The sequence below is a fragment of the Sus scrofa genome, chromosome 1 (genome assembly GCF_000003025.6).
Source record: "Sus scrofa isolate TJ Tabasco breed Duroc chromosome 1, Sscrofa11.1, whole genome shotgun sequence".
Lineage (NCBI taxonomy): Eukaryota > Metazoa > Chordata > Mammalia > Artiodactyla > Suidae > Sus > Sus scrofa.
The window spans coordinates 71,402,844-71,420,602 of NC_010443.5; the positions used below are offsets into that span (position 1 = coordinate 71,402,844).

The window sequence follows — 17,759 nt, forward strand, 5'->3', positions numbered from 1 at the left end:
ATAAAATACACAAGAACACATATGTACGTGTGTGTGTGTATATATATATATATATAATCATTCTTTTAAACTACTGTGTAATATTAGGGTATTATTAGTGTATCAGAATATATCCATTCCCAGGAGTTCCCATCATGGCTCAGAGGAAATGAATTTGACTAGGAACCATGAGGTTGCAGGTTGGATCCCTGGCCTTGCTCAGTGGGTTAAGGATCTGGCATTGCCCTGAGCTATGGTGTAGGTCGCAGACACAGCTAGGATCTGTCGTATGCTGTGGGTGTGGCCCTAAAAAGCAGAAGAAAAAAAAAGTCCATTCCCTTAACTATTTAAGTTATTTCTGATACATGGGTATTATTAGCAAATGTTGTATGTATGATTCCTTGCACACATATGTAATGATCTCCCTAAGGCAGATTAGATACCAGAAGTGGAACTCTTGAGTATGTCCATTTTATTTTTATTTTTTATTTTTTATATTGAGGTATAATTGGCATACCACATTATATTAGTTTCAGGTGTACAACATAAAGGTTTGATATTGGTGTGTATTGTGAAATAATCACAATAAGTCTAGTTAACATCTGTCACCTGCCGTAGTTACAGATTTTTTCTTGTGGTGAGAACTTTTAAATTTATTATTTATTTATTTATTTATTTAAGGGCTGCACCTGTGGCATATTGGAAGTTTCCAGGCTAGGGGTTGAATTGGAGCTACAGCTGCTTGCCTATGCCACAGCCATAGCAACACAGGATCCTTAACCCACCAGCAGGGCCAGGGATTGAACCTGTGTCCTCTGGATACTAGTTGGCTTTGTTATTGCTAAGCCACAACGGGAACTCCAGTGTGATGAAAACTTTTTAGCTCTACTCTCCTAGTAACTTTCAAATCTGCAGCAGAGTATTACTAGCTAGAGTTGCCATTCTGAACATTACCAGGTTATGTCCATTTTGATTTTATTAACTACTAACCAGTTATTCTCCAAAGTGTCTGTGCAGTTCATGCTCCTACCAGCTGTGAGGGAGACAGCTTCTATCCTCATAGGCCCTCTGACACTTGATATCACTAACTTTAAAATTCTTGCTCTAGTTCTCCTTTCTTTTCTCCTTTTTCTCATCCTCTCCTTCCCCCCATTTTTCTCTCCCTGTCTCACTTCTCCTGGATCTTGTACTCTTAATTACCTTTGCAATTTTGTTTCCTTATATTCTTTTGTTTTTTTAATTCATAATTTTTTAATTTTGAAGAATTTTTTTAAATTTTCATTTTTTCGTGACATGTGGAATTCCCAGGCCAGGGATCGGATCTGAGCCGTAGTTGTGACCTATGCTACAGCTGCCACAATGCAGGATCCTTTAACCCACCATCTGGGCTGGAGATTGAACCTGCGTCATAATCCGATTTATTACTTAAAGAAAATCATGAAAATATCTGTCAGCAAATGTACGTTTATAAAATCATTGTCAAAGGCTACATCACTCTCCCACCATACTTTCAAAAATTAAGGTAAAATATCCTTAACATAAAACTAACCATTACAAGTTCTACATTTCAGTGGCATTTAGCACATTGACAATGTCATACAACTACCATCTTCATCAAATTCCAAAATATTTTCATAACCCCAAAAGGAAAGGGTATGGGTACCTTGTACTCATAGAGCAGTCACTTCCCAATTCTTCCTTCTCCCTTCCCCTGACAATCACTAATCCGATTTCTTCTCTATGGATTTACCTATTCTGCGTATTTCATATAAATGGATTTATACAATATGTGTGCATCTAGTTCCTTTAACTTTGCATAATGTTTTTGAAGTTAATTCATGGTGTAGCATGTGTTTGTACTTCATTCCTTTTTAGGGCTTAAAAATGTTCCATTGAATGGATATGCCACAATTCATTCACTCGTTCATTAGTTGATGAACATTTAGGTAATTTCCACCTCTTGACTATTTTGAATAGTGCTTTAATGAACACTTGTGTATAAGTTTTTGTTTGAACATATGTTTTCAGTTCTTTTGGGTCTACACATAGAGTGGAATTTCTGGGTCATATAGTAATCCTATGTTTCCCTTTTTGAGGAAGTGCCAAACTGTTTCCTATAGCAGCTATACCATTTTACATTCCTACTAGCAAAGTATGAGGGTTTATGTTTCTCTACATTCTTGACAACCCTGTTTTTTTCTTATTTTTAAAAAAACTATGGCTATCATAATGGATATGGAATGGTATCTTGTTATTTTGATTTGCATTTCCCAATAACTATATATATATTTTTTTCCTTTTCTAGGGCCACTGCCACAGCATGTGGAGGTTCCCAGGCTAGGGGTCTAATCGGAGCTGTAGCCACTGGCCTACACCAGAGCCACAGCAACTCGGGATCCGAGCCGCGTCTGTGACCTACACCACAGCTCACGCAACACCGGATCCTTAACCCATTAAGTAAGGCCAGGGATCGAACCTGCAGCCTCATGGTTCCTAGTCAGATTTGTTAACCACTGAGCCACGATGGGAACTCCCCCCAGTAACTATTGATATTAAATATCTTTCAGGTATTTGTTGGCCATTGGTATATCTTCTTTGAAGAAAGGTCTATTAGTCCTTTACTTATTTTTAAATTGGTTATCTGTCTTCTTGTTGAGTTATAAGAGTTCTTTATATATTCTGGGTATTAGACAACACCTATCAGATTTTTTTTCAAAAATTTCTCCCATGTCATCGTTGTCTTTTCACTTTCTTGGTAGTATCTTTTGATGCACAACAGTTTTTAACTTTGATCAAGTCTGATTTATCTAATTTTTCTTTTTTTGCTTATGCTTTGGGGGCCATATCTAAGAATGCATTGCCAAATCCAATGTTACAAAGATTTACCTTTATGTTTTCCTCCCAGAACATTTTGGTTTTAGCTTTTATATTTGTATTATTGATACATTTTGAATAAATCTTTGCATGTATGAGACAGGGGTCCAGTTTTATCCTTTTGTATCTATATCTAGTTGTTCCAGCATTATTTGTTGAAGAGTTTTATTTTTTTCCCCATTGAGTGGTCTTGGCATCTTTATCAAAATCAATTGACCATAGGAGTTCTTGCTGTGGCACAACGGGATCCGCAGCATCTTGGGAAGCACTGGAATGCAGGTTTGATCCCCGTGTCAGTGGGTTAAAGATATGGTGTTGCTGCAGCTGTGGCTTAGGTCACAACTGTGGCTTGGATTTGATCCCTGGCCTGGGAACTCCATATGCCATGGGTTAGTCAAAAATGAAAAAAAAAAAAAAAAAAGTCAGTTCACCATAGATGTATGGATTTATTTTTGGATTCTCAATTCTATTTCATTGATCTTTATGTCAGTACTACACATTGTTTTTATTACTAATAAGTTTGCTTTAAGTCTTTTTTTTTTTTTGGTCTCTTTGTCTTAGGGCCGTACCTGTGGCATATGGAGGTTGAATCAGAGCTGTAGCCACCATCCTCTGCCAGAGCCTCAGCAACTCGGGATCTGAGCCGCAACTCAACTTACACCACAGCTCATGACAACACTGGATCCTTAACCCACTGAGCAAGGCCAGGGATCAAACTAGCATCCTCATGGTTACTAGTCGGGTTCATTAACCACTGAGTCACGATGGAAACACCTGTTTTTCGTTTTTCAAAATAGTTTTGGCTGTTTGGGCTCTAGGGAAATTACTTTTGCATTTTTGGATCATCTTTTCCATTTCTGCACAGAAAGTAATTGGGATTTGGATTCAGATTACAAAAGAATCTGCACATCACTTTGGGTAGTATTGCCATCTTAACAATGTTAAGTCTTCCAGTACATGAACATAGAATCTTTTTCATTTATTTAGGTTTTCTTTAATTTCTTTCAGCAATGTTTTATAGTTTTCAGGGCATAAATCTTATACTTTCTTGGTTAAATTTATTCCTAACTCTTTTGCTCTCACTCCCTATCTATCCTTTTTCTTTGTTGTTGGTTTGTATCAGAAGTGGAACATTTCTCCCATTTAAATACCAAGTCCATTACAAAACTTTAGGTCAAAGCACTTCTTAAGTTGCCCAGACTCCACCTCCTTGCTCTTCCTGTGATCTTTTCATAGAAAGTCTTTGAGCTCCTCTTCTTTGTGCATATGTCAGTGTCAAGGCTGTCAGAGCTGCTTCCAGAATTGCAAGTGCTGCTGCTTTTAGGTGGACGACATCCCAGCAGACCTTAGGGATGCAGGACCTGGGCTGGGGATTTTCCAGGGGAATAGGACACCTTTTGTGATGCAGTCCTACACAATACCTGTCGTGGCTAGCTCTCCATCAGCACCCAGGAAAAACCTGTCATTTTTATTCCTGTCTGAAACAAGTGCTGTGTGGTATGTCCAGGCTGTCCATTAGTTTCTTTTTGGCGGTTTTCCTCTGCTTTCCCAAAGCCTTGTGTGTTGTCTCCATTTGAACATGTGCCTAGAGTCAGTCCCTTGAGAGATTCACAAGCTCCCAGCTTTTAGATGAAGGTCATATCCTGGGGGAAGAAGTTTGCCCCTTCATCCACCATGAAGCCCTTATTCTCTGTTTAACAGCAGAAGTGTCTGCTTGGAGTAGATTGGGGGATCTCTTAGGCATTCAGAATTCTTAGTTTAGTGAACCCTGATAATCAGGAGAGCCTCTGGTTGGTATAGAATTTCACTGCTTTTGAACATTCAACTGGAGATATTTCCTGAAAGATGAAACATGAACTTATGCATGTCCCAGTGAGGCCCAGGCAATTTTCAAAGTTTCAGTCCTCATCTGGAGATATTTGTTTCTATACTGTAGTGCAGGAGGCAAAAGATTTAGGTAAGGATAGAGTACTGAATATTATGGAAAAAATAATACCTAAATTTTTACATCATGAAAGGTATGGCATTATTGTTTTCACATACATTTTGTTCTGAACAAGACCTAAATTCAGGAAATTCAGTATGTAGCTAGTTGCTTTTCGAATGGTAAATGAAACTGATTGATATAAAAGTTACAGTTAGATCTAGACAATATCATTATGGAGCTGATTAAAGAAAGATAAACACTGATATATGAACAAACGAGCAAGAACCATGATATATTCCCATTCCACCTGAACAAATACAAAATTAATTGCAGTCAGTTATGTCTCAGTAAAAATTAATTGTAAATCGGAGTTCCCGTCGTGGCGCAGTGGTTAACGAATCCGACTAGGAACCGTGAGGTTGCGGGTTCGATCCCTGCCCCTTGCTCAATGGGTTAACGATCCGGCGTTGCCGTGAGCTGTGGTGTAGGTTGCAGACGTGGCTTGGATCCCGCGTTGCTGTGGCTCTGGCGTAGGCTGGCAGCTACAGCTCTGATTAGACCCCTAGCCTGGGAACCTCCATATGCCGCGGGAGCGGCCCAAGAAATGGCAAAAAGACCAAAAAAAAAAAAAAAAAATTGTAAGTAAAAATGGGGAAAATGACGATAATCAATATATACAGTACAAATGAAGAATAACCAATAATAAAGAAATTTATTTATTTAGAGAGTTCCCATTGTGGCCCAGCAGGTTACCAACCTACCTGGTATCCATGGGGATGCGAGTTCAATCCTTGGCCTTACTCAGTGGGTTGAGAATCCAGCGTTGCCATGAACTATGGTGTAGGTCACAGACATGGCTTGGACCCTGCATTGCTGTGGCTGTGGTGTAGGCTGGCAGCTGCCGCTTTGATTTGACCTGTAGCCTGGGAACTTCCATATGCCACAGGTGTGGCCGTAAAAAGAAAAAAAAATTATTTAAATGCTCACTCACCAACGATGTCATTCAAATATATGTAAGTGTACAATTAAACTTTTTCTATTATAACCATTCAAAGAGAATATTCTTCTGTGTATCCTATAAAGAGGGTGTCGTCACATGAGTAGCTATAACTGGAACACAAATCTTAATGTTAGGAATTCCCATTGTGGCACAGCAGAAGTGAATCCAACTAAGAACCATGAGGTTTCGAGTTCGATCCCTGGCCTGGCTCAGTGGGTTAAGGATCTGGTGTTGCCATGAGCTGTGGTGTAGCTCTCAGATGCGGCTCAGATCCTGTGTTGCTGTGGCTGTGGTGTAGGCCAGCGGCTACAGCTCTGATGAGACCCTTAGCCTGGGAACCTCCATATGCCGCAAGTAAGGCCCTAAAAAGACAAAAAACAAAACAAAACAAAACAAATCTTAATGTTAATAAGCAGTTGTTCTCTCTCAGGAATTTGGATGGAGACCTAAATAATATCTAACAGCTACTTTTCTACTTTGTGTCAAAGAGGTTCTTAGGAAAATTATAAAGGTCAGCATTTGAGGTCCAAGTCAGTATTCATGAAAAGACCTCACTCTCCTCTGTAGCAGAAACTCAACTGCAGCCAACATTTGAGGCCAGGAACCAAATGATTTAGGGTGACTGCCCTTTGTGCAACCTGGGAAGGGCTGAGGTTTTCTTGGCTTGGTTCCTGGTAGGAGGCAGAGACTAGAGCTGCCCATTTCTCACTGTGCTCCTAGGATCATTTCATCATTTGCAAATTCATTCATTCTACAAATATTTATGACGTACCACCATGTGCCAGACACAGTTCTAGGCATACACATGCCCACAGCCTTCATTATGGCTCTATGGTACATTGCCACGGCACGGCAGTGGTCTGAAGTTGGCAGCTCATCTCAAAACCCAAATTCCAAGGAAAATATACTCAGGAAAAAAAGCAGATTAGCCTTTAAATGTATTCTGCTCACCTCTCATATTTTTTTTTTTCTTTTCCTTCTTTGTCTTTTCTAGGGCCACACCCTCGGCACATGGAGGTTCCTAGTTTAGGGGTCAAATCAGAGCCGCAGCCGCCAGCCTATGCTAGAGCCACAGCAACACTGGATCCTCAACCCACTGAGCAAGGCCAGGGATCAAACCTGTAACCTCATAATTCCTAGCCAGATTCGTTAACCACTGAGCCACAATGGGAATTCCCCTCTCATGTTTTTAAACCTGATTTGAGTGACCTGGTAGAGTTGCTTTAATGTGTGGAATTAGTGAGTGGGACATGTCTATTTTTCTGCCTAATAGGTAACAGTTGGAATTGAGGCACAATACAAAGAAAAATACATTATGTTTTTTTTTTTTTTTTTTCTTTTTAGGGCTGCACCTGAAGCATATGGATGTCTCCAGGCGAGGGGTTGAATTGAAGTTGCAACTGCTGGCCTACACAACAGCCAAGCAATGCCAGATCCGAGCCATGTCTGAGACCTACACCACAAATCATGGCAATGCTGGATCCTTAACCCACTGAGTGAGGCCAGGGATCAAACCCACATCCTTATGGATACTAGTCAGAATGGCAACCCACTGAGCCACAATGGGAGCTCTCTAAATAAATTTCTTTATTATTGGTTATTCTTCATTTGTACTTTATATATACTTTATATATTGATTATTGTCATTTTCCCCATTTTTATTTACTTTACAATTAATTTTGTATTGAGATATAACTGACTACAATTAATTTTTTATTTGTTCAAGTGGAATGGGAATATTTCATGGTTCTTGCTCATTTGTTCATATATCAGTGTTTATCTTTCTTTAATGATCACAAAAAATTTAGTTTCCATTCATCACCATGCAGTTGATCCTTTTCACCCATTTCCCTACCTCTGCCCTTCTGGTAACCACTACTCTGTTCCTTAAAGGATTTTTAAATCAAAAATTATCTCAGTTCCAGAGGGGAGAATTAATGTTTAGAGTTAGTAGAAAATGGAAAGTTGCTTAGAAATAGAAATACAAACCAACCGAAGTAAAAGAGAAAACAAGAGTTTGGAAATGTGGATTCCTCTGTAAGGACTTTACAGTTTTTATTGACCATTGTTCAATATTATATTACATTCCAAAGACAATTCTATTAAGAAATTGTAGATGAGCAGTTTATTGTTTAGATGTTCTGGTCTTTTTTTTTTTTTTTTTAATGGCTCCATCCATGGCATATGGAAGTTCCAGGGCCAGGGATTGAATACAAGCTGCAGTTGCAACCTATGCCACAGCTAGGGCAACACAGGATCCTTTAACCCACTGTTCTAGGCCAGGGATCGAACTCTCACCTCCACCGTGGCCCAAGCCACTGCAGTCAGATTCTTAACCCACTGTACCACAGTGGGAACTTCTGTGCTGGCCTTTTAAATTCTTTCATAAAGCTTAGTAGAAAGTTTGTATTAACATCATCTTTACTAGTTACAAGACTGAAAATTACAGAATTAAAAAGAAAAGTAGACCTTTACAGAGGGTCATCAAAATAAAGTGTGGCTGAAGCACAAACTCTAAACAGTTCTGAAATCAGACGGATAATTTTACTATTGGCCAGGTGATTAAGTGTGGTGGGCCATTGTTGAATTTTCAGATTAGCAGAGTCAAGAGGGGCCTTACAAATCTAAAAGCTTATTAGTCATATTAATTTTTGTAAACTCAGGTTGTAATATTAACCGTACCTCTGAGGCTATAAAGATGATAAGATGAACTAGCTGATTTTGATATTCTGGTATCATTAGATTTTTTTTTTTTTAAGAAAGGGAAAAGAAAATATCTAACTCTTTAAAAATGCCATAATGGATTGGAGCTGGAGGAAGTGTCAAATAATTCCTCTCCAAGATTTCTTTCATTAAGAGAGATGATACAAGGTGGGCGGCTCAGCGGATTAAGGATCTAGAGTTGTCACTGCTGTGGTGCAGGTTCAGTTCCTAGCTTGGCCAAAAAAGAGGCTATGCAAATTAAGCCCTTAGCACAGCATCTTACACATAAGCTATTTCATTATTATTATTACTGTTATCCATATCATAAACATATAGCTGAGTTTTATAAGGAAAAAATACCATGTATAGTAAATATATGATCTTTTTTAAAAAACTGAAATATAGTTAATTTATAATTTTGTGTTATTTTCTGTTGTACAACAAAGTGATTCAGTTATACATATATATTCTCTTTCAGATCCTTTTCCATTATGGGTTATTACAGGATATTGAATGTAGTTCCCTGTGCTATCTGATTTTCTTTATATTGTTTATCTGCTTTGGTATACTTTTCTGTTTTTCCCTTTTTTGTGTTAATTATGTGGTATGCATAATCAGGAAAAAAAAAAACTATTAAGAGAAAAAGTACCCTGTAGAAAGAGCATGGGCACAAGAAAGGATCTGACTTTATCGTGGGCCAGTGATTTGAGTAATGGGTCTCTTTCACAGGCCTGTTTATGCAGAGGGGAAGAGCTGAGCTGGGCCACAGGTTTATGGCACCAGCCATCACAAACATTCCTTTGATTACACCCAAATTACACCCCCCCATGCCCTGGGGCCCTGTGCGCTTCTTCTCCTTCAGGGATAGGTGTGGACCCTCCCTGATGTCGTGGGGCTGCCTGTCAAGCAGTCCCTTTTCCTGTGAATTGAGTGTCTGGGCCTCACCTCCCACCATTAAATGAGAAGACAGTAAAGTCTTATCCCCCTTTAGAGAGGTGTTCCAGGAATCTGCTGAGTACTATCTGTCACTAGTTGTGGGCAAAATCTGTCTAGCTTTGCCACATTCCTTAGTGATGTCCGGGGTGGATTCCAAGAACCCTGAGATGGAAGGGACTCTCAGGAGGCACCTGTCCAAGCCCGACTTCAAGGAGGGCTGCAATTAAGTGACCCAAACTTCCTGGCTGATTCTTCCTGGGCTTCCCTGCATAACTCATTTATGGCTCTAGAACCCAGCAGAGCCAGTAATGGCCTTTCGCTCCCTCTTCGTATCTTTCCACCCGTAAACTGCATCCCTCTTGGACCTTCAATCAAACAGGTTCCTCGTCTTTTTGGACTTCCTCCAATTTCTCTGCATTCAATTTGAGAAGCTCTAAACTCAACCTTGCCTCTAATAGATGCTAAGCAGTCTTGTTAGAGCAGAGTAAAGGGTAATTTGTACCTTCCAGTGTCATACAGAGGTGATCGATTCAGGGCCGAGGGAACATGTAGAGGGAAATTGGGGGCTTCGGTGAACTGAGATCAATATTCTGCTCCACAGCACACCTGCCTCAGTCCCTCACAGGTGAAAAAGGAATACTTACAAATACTTCATAAGGCCATTGTCAGGAGTAAATGAGATACTTTGTACAAAGTGCTTGGTTAATGTGGTGCTTGTTTTTTCTACAAGACTGGCTTAAACGCAAGTCAATTTCTTTATCGGGTGTTTAACAGAAAAAAAAGCGATCTGTTTGAAAGCTGGAGGAAAAAAATGACTATAGTGGATTTACTGACAAAGCGGAGTTGAAGATTATTATTTATTTATTTATTTGTCTTTTTGTCTTTTTAGGGCCTTACTTGTGGCATATGGAAGTTCCCAGGCCAGGGGTCCAATTGGAGCTGCAGCTGCTGGCCTACACCACAGCCACAGCAACTTGGGATCTGAGCCGTGTCTGCAACCTACACCACAGCTCAGGGCAACACCAGATCCTTAACCCGCTGAGCGAGGCCAGGGATCAAACCCGCACCCTTGCAGATGCTAGTCAGGTTTGCTAACTGCTGAGCCATGACAGTTAATCCTAATTTGTGTGTGTGTGTGTGTGTGTGTGTGTGTGTGTGTGTGTGTTTTGGGGGCCATGCCTGTGGCATATGGAAGTTCCCAGGCTAGGGGTTGAAACAGAGCTGCAGCTGCTGGCCTACACAGCCATAGCAGCATGGGATCTGAGCTGAGTCTGCGACCTACACCACAGCTCAGGGGAACGCCGGATCCTTAACCAAATGAGCGAGGCCAGGGATCAAACCCATACATCCTCATGGAGATGTTAGGTTTGTTTTTGCTGAGGCAAACGGGAACTCCCAAAAGTAAGCTTAATTATGTTTAATTTTTGCCTTAAGTGCTGACTTTAAAGCTAGACTCCGTGGTAAAGTCAAATTTCCCTGAGTGAGAATTTACCTGACAGTTTTAGAGCTCTCAGCAATTTACAATGCAGTTCTGATAACCACTTTTTAAAGCTTAGTGGTTTTGGACCCATTGCCCCAAAGATAAATAACTTAACACCTAAAAGTCCTCGCAAAGGAATAGCTTGATTTAGAAGTATCTTCTTCACGTCCCAGAAATCCCTGTGAAATAGGATTAAAAAACATACATGAGCAGTGTTTGAAGTAGTCAGTGCTTGAAGGAGAAAAGGTACTGCCCCAGGTTTGTGGGACAGAGTAAGAATCATGTAAATGAGGCAATGTCCCACAGATTCAGTAACAAATAAATGAAGGACAAAACCAACCTTAGCACGTTTCCCATGTGTCCATCAAGGTAAGTAACATTTAATAACTGCTTGTAATAGATAAGTTGTTGTTCTAAGCAAATTGCCTGCATTAAGGAATTTATCATTCTATGAACTTATGGGCAGGTATTGTTTCCATCCTCACTTTCTAGGTCAAAAAGCTTAGGCACAGAGAGATTCAGTAATTTTTCCAAGGTTTTTGTTTGTTTGTTTGTTTGTTTTTGTTTTTGTCACATGTGGCAGAGCTAGATTCAAACCCAGGAGTGGGTACCAAGAAGCCACAACTTTTGCCCCTGTACCACTTGCTTCTCTTGAGTGTCGCTTGTTGGGAACTACTGGCACAGCCCAGTCTTTATCCCTAACTTGGGAAGCAAGTTACAGCACAGTAGTCAAATGTGTGTATTGGTACCTAAAAGATTTTAATCCTGGCTCCACCTTTTAGTGGAGAAGCAGGAAGGGAGATGATGCCTTCCCTGTGCCCTCCATTCCAAAGCCTGGCTGATAAAGAAACTGAGGTCTAAGGGAATTAGCTCTTTAAACTAGAATTTGTGTTCTCTACCCAAACACTGAATTGTTTTGCCACCTCTGAGTCAGCTTGCTGTAGTCAAATTATCATGTATTTGGAAAGGTTTCTGGACATCAGCTGTCGCATATGTACTTACTGGTGTTTGGTTTTGTTTTGTTTTTTAATAATCTATTAAGGAGTTCCCATTGTGGGCCAGTGGGTTAGAGACCACATATTGTCTCTGTGGGGATGTGGCTTTGATCCCTGGCCTCACTCATTGGGTTAAGGATCACGTGTTGCTACAAGATGTGGTATAGGTCGAAGCTGCAACTTGGATCTGGTGTTGCTGTGCCTGTGGTGTAGGCCCCAGCTGCAGCTCAGATTTAACCCATGGCCTGGGGACTTCCATATGCCACAGGTTTGGCTATAAAAAAAGAAAAAGAAATCTACTGAGTGTACATGGTTAAGGAAGTGTGGATTGCGGAGAAAATTAGTGTATTAGCGTATTAGTTAACACTAATTCAAATAAGATAAATTGTTACTATTTCCTTTGATTTGGTATGTAATCTTCACTATTACCTGAAGCAGAAGTATCACATTGATTTAATGGTTTAAGCAGCAAGTAGAAATGCTTACCACTTGTTGAGTACTTTGTGCGAGGAGCTTTGCTTAAATTATGTCATTCAATGTCTCAGTGAGGATGGTTGCTATCCTACCCCTCATTGTTGATGGGACGTTGAGGTATAGAGAGGGCTCCAGCAATTAACATCAGTTCCATCATAACCTTAAGTGACAGAGGGAGTATTAAAACTTTGAATCCTTCTTGTGAGTTCCCTGGTGGTCTATTGGTTAGGACTCAGTGCTTTCACTGCTGTGGCCCAGGTTTGATCCCTGGTCTGGGAACTGAGCCCACATCAAGCCACTGCACGCTGTGGCCAAAAAACAAAACAAAACAAAACAAAAAACAAAACTTTAAATCATTCTGATATCCTCATGTGCATATTTATCATAATCTTCTACTGCTTCCCAAGGAACAAAGACAAGGCTATATTTATAGCTTCTGACCTGCTCTAGCTTTAAATGTCAGTATCTCTGGAATATGCATCTAATAACCATTTTTTACAACATTTGCATAGTTGTTTATCACCTTGAATACCCTGCTTCTCTAAATTAATCTCTAATCTGGCAGATTCCATTCTCTGATCCTCACTAAAAAAATGTTCAAATAAAAAACCAAAAGGCTTATTTATGGCTCCCTCCTATTATATGGAAAGGAAGGAAAATCAATTGACACCTTTCTTCAAATGTGGATAAAGATTAGCTCTGATTAACTCAACCTCTGACTCGGTAACAAGGGCAAGAATTCTTGGCTGTGTTAATCACATTTGGATGAAACATCAAGTTTTATAGAAATTATCCCCACATCATTGCTTTGTTTCCGGCACCTCAATACAACCACTTCATCAGCAGAATGAACAAGCCATTCCTGGAGCAGAGCAGAGCTTCCTTTGATGAAACAGAGCCACCCCAAGCTGTTCTTCAGAGTCTGGGAAAGGGTTGGATGAGTCTGTGTTATGCATTCTTTGCTTTTTAATTCAAACAGCCACTGACAAGAATGTGCTCATAAGAGCTGTTTAAGGCAATAGGAAACCTAGTTCCAGGACATGAGTTCCAGGTTCTTGCTGGTTTATTTTTTCAAATATGCTTTTTCTAAATTACCTAATTAACGCATGTACACATTCACATGCCATTTCAGACCATATGAATTTCTTCATTGTGTGACCTGGTCACTAACCAAAAACGAATGATTGAGAGAAGTAAACAGAAATGAGCCAATCCCCAGTGGAAATGGGAATCAGAGCAACTGATCTGAACTCCAGAGACTCCTCTTTCCCCTCCATCTCAAAGGTAAGCACACAAATGGGTCAGATCTTGTTGCTGTGGATGTAGATGGTGAGTAACAACTCTCTACTTGTACTGAGCTGACCAAGGAGACCCATAGAACAGAGATGGTTGGTAAGGAGTGGTAAGCATGGTGGTCCCTCCTTCCAATTTTGCAAAAAAGACCAATTCCCTACTGAGCAAAAGAAAACAGAAATTGTCAACATGTGTAGAGTCCCTAGACACATTCCGTATAAAATATCTCCTACAGCTGGGTACATTTTATAAAATAGACATGGTGCATGACTTCCTTGATGAACTGGGCTTGTTAAGTTGACAGTAATAAGGTCTTTAGGACTAGGGTAGAGAGGTCCTTTCTGAAAGCTATAATAATGTTTCTGAGCTACAAAGATGCATTATTGGTTCCTATGGACTAGGGGTGACTAAATTGTACTCTTGTGCTCTAGGAGGGCTGGGAGAACTTGGCCAGAGTCACAACAGGAGGACATGGGAAGTAGAGCTATCACAATTGCAGGAAGGGAAAAAGTGGACCTAGGGACTTAAATATATTTAAATGTAAAACTATCTTTCAGAGGATCCTAGGTGTGACATGCTTGAATTAACCTGACTTATACCATGTAGAAAAATAAACAACTACCAGAAAAAGGAAAAGTCATGAAAATTTATCTACACAACTAAAGAAACTGGATGGATTTTTTTAATCTACCCATGATGAGTGGATATTCAGCTCCTTTAGCATTTTTTTTCCCAAAAACCTCTTTTGTTTCTCGATCTACAAAGAGAAATCAATTTATAATGACAAACTGACATGTTAAACACCAAACTCAAATTTAACTGAAATTATGTCATGCTCCTGTGAAGCATGATAATCCTTTTTTGTTTTCTCTTGACTATGGAAGGGGAAAAAAAGAAATAATAATTTTAAAAAAAAAGGAGCTCTCAAACTCCTTTTGCCTTGTCAAGAGCTCAGGGAGGAGGGCGGTTGAATGTTTGCATTTAGTGTTTGAGATACTTAAGAGGATAATTTAAATTGGGTGAGGCCACACAGAAGAATCCCATTATTTTGTGCCCTGTAGACATGATGTGGCTCCCTTCCAGGAGCTCACACTCTGCCCCTTCTGGGTAAACTGAAGTGACGGAAGTTATGCCAAAATGAGCCTGAGTAACATGTCCCCGCAGAGACAGCCATGGTGTGACTGGCAGCAAGCCAGGGTTTTATCTTCCGTTGGATCCTTCATGGTGGGCATGCCTGACTAGTGAGTGAAGAAACAAAGAAATGCTTCACTTGCTCCCGGAAATGAGTGAGCAAGGGAAGGAACCTTCTCCTCCACTCAAAGAAGCTTCTCTCCAAAGATGAAAGCTGCCTGCTTTCTCCCTGGGGCAGAGGATCTGGTGCAATTAGAAATTTAATTTATGACTTTTACTTTCATCCCTTTTAAGTTTCACCATAAACCAGTGAGAGGTGGGAACTGGCAAAATGCAATACCTAATCATACAATGTGTTGAGCCTGCACCATGGGCCAGGTACTCTGCTGGGATCATGCACACAAAGTAAGTATAAGGAGGTCCCTGTTCTGAAGGGAGGGGCATACGTTCTAGTGGGAAATTGAGACCAGAAATTGTCCATGAAATTGTTGTGTTGGTATACTAGGAGGAAGCTGTTCTGAACTTAAGGATTCAGTCTTGGCAAGAAGGCAGAGAGGAAGACAAGGGGTGTTTGGGGTGTTTCATACTAGTAAGGTGATGTGCTATATGTTTTAGTAAGCAGGATACATAATTCTTTTTCTTCCTGTCCATTTCAATCTAAAAAGTATTTGAAGAGTTCCTCCATAAACGATTATGATCCAAAGAAAAGAATAAGATAAAACCTCAGGTCAGGGGGGACCCTAATGAAATTGAAATATGTAATTTATCTGATTAAGAATTCAAAGTAATGGTCATCGGGATGCTTGCCAAATCTGCAAGAAGAAAGGAGGAACACAGTGAGAACTTCAACAAAGTGTTAGAAGCTGTAAGAAAGAAGCAATTAGGGTTGAATAATACAACAACTGAACTGGAAAATAAATTAGAAAAAATCTACAGCAGATGATACGGAGATATGGATCAGCAATCTGGAAAACAGAATGGTGAAAATCATCCAATCAGAAAAAAAAGAATGTTTAAATGAGGATAGCTTAAGGAAACTCTGGAAAAAAATCGAGCATACTAGCCCCCCCCCCACTTTTTTTTTTTTTTTTTTAAAGGGCCACATTTATGGCATATGAAGCTTCCCAGGCTAGGGGTAGAATCAGAGCCATAAGTTGCCGGCCTATACTACAGCCACAGTAACTTGGGATCTGAGCCTCATCTGTGACGTATACCATCGCTCACAGCAACACCGGATCCTTAACCCTCTTAGGGAAGACAGGGATTGAACCTTCGTCCTCATGTATACTAGTTGGGTTCATTTACCACTGAGCCACAATGGGAACTCCAATACTAGTACTTTTACTTGCATTGTAGAGGAAGGAGAGAGAAGAGACAAAGGTCCAGAAAAATTGTTTGAAGAAGTAACGTCTGAAATCTTCCCTAACCTGGGGAAGGAAATAGACATCTAGTTGCAGAAGTGCAAAAATTCCCAAACAAGCTGTACTCAAAGATTCATACCAGGATATATATAATTGACATGGCAAAAGTTGAAGGGAGAATTTTAAAGACTTTAAGAGAAAAATAACTAGTCACATACAAGGGAACCCCAAAAGACTATCAGCTGATTTTTCAACAGAAACTTTGCAGACTGTATGGAGTAGCATGTTTATTCAAAGTGCTAAAAGGAAAAAACTGACAGCCAAGAATACCTACCCAGCAAGGTTATCATTCGGAATTGAAAGAGAGAGAAAGATTTTCCCAGAATAGCAAAAACTAAAAAAGTTCATCACCACTAAACTGGCCTTAAAAGAAATGTTACCAGGTTTTCTTTAAGTGAAAAAGAAAAGGCCATAACCAGGAATGAAAATATATAAAGAAAGCATCTCACTAGTAAAGGCAAGTATATATCTATATTTATATCTGTATATATCTATATTTATATATATAAATGCAACCACTTAAAAAGCTAGCAGGAAAGTTAAAGACAAAGTAATAAAATTAACTATAAAATGAATAGTTAAGGGATATACACACAAAGATATAAAGTATGACACCAAAAACATAAAACGTGGCCAGGGAGGATTAAAAATGCAGTGCTTTTAGAATGCATCCTGACTTGCATAATTATCAGCTTGAAATAAACTAACATATTATAGGTCAATATATGTGAACCTCATGGAAACCACAAACCAAAAACCAACAGCTGATGCAAAAAAAGAAAGACAGACAGAAAGAAACAACCCAAATAGAACACTAAAGAAAATCATCAGACCACAAGAAAAGAGTCCAAGAAGAACAGAGAACTCCAAAAACAATCCCAAAACATTTAATGAAATGGCAATAAGTACATATGTATTAATAACTTTAAATGTAAATGGTAAAAATGCTTCAATCAAAGCACATAAGGTGTTTCTCTGATAATTAGCAATATTGAGCATCTTTTCATATGCCTGTTGACCACTTATATGTCTTTCTTGAGAGGTGTCTATTTACGTCTTCTGCCCATTTTGACTGGGTTGTTGGGGGTTTTTTTAATATTAAGCTGTATGAGCTGTTTTTACATTTTGGAGATTAATCCATTGCCTGTAGCATCATCTGCAAATGTTTTCTCCCATCCTATGGTTGTCTTTTTTTTTTTTTTTTTCTTTCTAGGGCTGCACTAGTGGCATATGGAGGTTCCCAGGCTAGGGGTTCAATCAGGGCTGTAGCCTCTGGCCCACACCAGAGCCACAGCAACGCAGGATCTGAGCAGCATCTGCCACCTACACTACAGCTCATGGCAGTGCTGGATCCTTAGCCCACTGAGCAAGGCCAGGGATTGAACCCACATCCTCATGGATGCTAGTCGAGTTTGTTAACTGCTCAGCCATGACGGGAACTCCTCTATGAGTTGTCTTTTCATTTTGTTTATGATGTTCTTTGCTGCTCAAAAACTTTTAAGTTTAGGCCTAATTTGTTTATTTTTGTTTTTATTTCCATTATTCT

General features: G+C 39.7%; 1 protein-coding gene across 1 annotated transcript in view; it reads left to right on the forward strand.

Moving 5' to 3' along the window:
• LOC106508909 overlaps positions 1–17,759 on the forward strand; it is a 62,179-nt gene that overhangs the window by 43,432 nt on the left and 988 nt on the right. Inside the window, exons 4-5 of the mRNA XM_021084573.1 lie at positions 13,501–13,652; positions 15,087–15,197. The gene's annotated coding sequence lies outside the window, so the exon portion shown is untranslated. The remainder of the gene's footprint in view (positions 1–13,500; positions 13,653–15,086; positions 15,198–17,759) is intronic.